Source organism: Coenobita brevimanus, chromosome 14 (assembly GCF_032717465.1).
Source record: "Coenobita brevimanus isolate Jiangsu-jjx chromosome 14, ASM3271746v2, whole genome shotgun sequence".
Taxonomy (NCBI): domain Eukaryota; kingdom Metazoa; phylum Arthropoda; class Malacostraca; order Decapoda; family Coenobitidae; genus Coenobita; species Coenobita brevimanus.
In genome coordinates, this window is record NC_136967.1 from 33,372,364 (window position 1) to 33,375,450 (window position 3,087).

The following is a 3,087-nucleotide window of genomic DNA, read 5'->3' on the forward strand; positions in this document are numbered from 1 at the left end:
AAGAAATGTGTGGTAATCATAGGGGCATTTGTCTTCTTAGTATAATAGGATACTTATTGAAAGAGTTAGAGAAAGAACAGAGTAATTAGTTGGAGAAGAACAGGGAGGCTTTAGGAAGAAAAGGTTGTGTAGATCAGATATTCATTCTTAGATCTTTAGTGGAAAAGTTTCTAGAGAAGGGAAAGAAGTTGTATGAGGCTTTCATGGATTTGGAGAAAGCATATGACAGGGTGGATAGACAAGGATTGTGGAGAGTATTACGAATATATGGAGTAGATGGAAAATTGTTGAATGCTGTGAAGAGTATGTATGTTGGTGCTATGGCTGCAGTGCGTGTGGATGGTGAACTAAGTGAATTTTTCTCTTTGGAGGTTGGGTTGAAATAAGGATGTCTCATGTCTCCATGGCTGTTCAATCTGTTCATGGATGGTTTAATAAAAGAGGTACAAGGTAGGGTAGTGGATGTTGGAGTGGCCCTGGTGAGAGAGGATAGTGTTTGGAAACTCCCTGTACTGTTGTTTGCAGATGATACTGTGTTGTTGAGTGAAGACGAAGGGGAGCTGCAAGGCTTGGTGGATGAGTTTGGGAGAGTGTGCAAGAAACGGAATCTAAAGGTGAATGTAGGGAAGAGTAAAGTGATAGTCTTTGAGTGAGGTGAAGTCAGTGAATGTACAGCGAGGTTGGATGGTGAGGAATTGGAAAATGTGAGTACGTTTAAGTACTTGGGTAGCGTGATGAGTAAGGATGGAGGTTTGGAGGGTGAAGTGCTTGAAAGGGTACAGCAAGGAAGAAAGGTTGCTGGTTCTTTGAAAGCAGTGATAAGAAACAGGGAAGTCAGGATGGAATTGAAAAAGTTACTACATGACAGTATTGTGATACCAACTCTAACGTATGGAAGTGAAGCTTAGACGTTGTTGGAGGGACACAAGTCAAGAGTGAGAGCAGTGGAAATGAGTTATTTAAGAGGAGCCTGTGGAATCACCTGGAGAGACAGGCTGACGAATGAGGATATAAAGGAGCGTTGTGGTGTGGATGTGGATGTGATAGGAAGTGTTATGAGGAACACACTGAGGTGGTTTGGCCATGTGGAGAGGATGGAGGGTGAAAGACTGACGAAGAGAGTGTATGTGAGTGAGGTGGAGGGGGGAAGAGGGAGGGGGAGGTCGAGGATGAGATGAAGGGATGGGGTGGAGAGGTATATGAGAGAGGGGGGTGTTAGCTGGGAGCAGGGCAGTGAAATGGCGGGGGACAGGACGACGTGGAGGCGATTTGTTTGTGGCAACCCCGAACGGGATTGAGGCGTCTGGCAATAGGTAGATAGACATCTAGTGAAAAGTCTTTTGGTTTCCCATAAGCTTGGAAATCATTTATAACGCTTTGTAGTAATCATCTAGCCAACCCATTCGTGTTCCCTAAGTATTAACAAGTGGGTCTGCGAAGGGTTAGTGCCCCTCCCTGTAAAACAATTCACTCAAAGTCAAATGGCCACCCCTTGCGGGATTATGGAGTCTGGCTATAGATAGATAGACAGAACTTCCATAGGTCTGTGTGTCTGGGTGTGCAGCTGTTCATAGGTCGGACTACAAGCATCAACCGTCCCCAGAGCACCTTTCAAGTCCGCCTAAAGTGGTCCCTCTGCCAGCACCTGGCCCTCGTGTCGAAGGAGACCAAGGACCGCTACCACTGGCTCAGGGTGTTTGGCAAGGACGGGGTCAGGGTCATTGTGTTCGACAGGCAGGACCACAAGAACACCATCACAGGACCGGTAGGATAGTTTTATCTTTTAAATTTTGTGTGGCATTTGCTTTCAGATATGCTTAATTACAAGAAAGAATTACTTAACACCTTTAATATTTGCATTGTTTTTTCTTAAGGTTAACACCCTTAATGATTGTTTTTCGTATTCTGGGTTTTAATACTGGACAAACCTTCCGGACCAGTGGTGAGGTTGTCTAAATTTGGTCCTTCCATACAACAGATATCAAAATACTAAAGTCGTGTGAAGGTAACAAGAATAAATTAACAAGTCGCATCGTCGGACTGAAAGGTTAAGTACGGTGAATTTAATAAAAAAAAAAATAAAAATCAATATCCAGGTTGCGTACTGAATCATTTTTTGGTTTCTGTACAAGTAGAGAAAATATTACCTATAGTCCATTCACTTTGCAGAAATTTCTCCTTTTGCAACATTTCTCGCTGGTCAATGGCGGAATAAGAAAAAACTACGGCTCTATATCCTATCCATAAAGCACTTCCTGATTAGCAACATATTCTGATTTTAATGTCTTACGCCTCTGCATTCAACATGGAGAGAATGCAGTTTTACACCTATTTCACGTGAACTTAGAATAGTGGAAGAAAAATCTCCATTCACTCGATAGCTGAAGATGCTTGACAATTTTCAGTTTCCCCCACAGGTGTTGAGCGCGCTGATGAAGGCTCTTAAAATGGCCAGAGATGACACTGATATCTTTGTAACTGTCACCACTGCTACAGGAGATTATTACTGTGGGGGACGGGCAGAGACTGTCATCACCTTCACTAAGAAACCAGAGATGCTGATTTCTGAAGCTGTTCCTATGTGAGTATACCATATATTTATCCTTAGTTAGCTTGTTTATTTTCATTTATTTATCTTATTTCATGGAGCTGTTGCCTGTACTAGCATTAAGAGAGGTCTTCCTCTGTGCTAATGGATCTTTGTATGCGACATGTGTTGAAAATGTAATGCTGTATGGCAGTTGTATGGTAATGAGACCTGAACAGTACAGGAAGGGAATACTCGCAGGCTCAAACGCACAGAAATGACAATGATTAGGCGGATCTGTAGTGCGTCCTTGAATGTGAGGCCCGGGATGGGGGGATAGGATTGCAATTGAAGAGCTGAGAGGAAGGATGGGACTGGAATGTATTTGTGCGGTAATGAGGAGGGGTAGACTGAGATGGTCTGGGCATGTTGAGAGGTTGGAGGATGACAATTGGGCGCAAGTAAGAAGTGTGAAAGTCGGGGTCAGGGTTGCGAGCAGCAGACCACGGAAGGCCTGGTGCGAGATAAAAGTGTGATCTCAAGGATATGGGAATGAACAG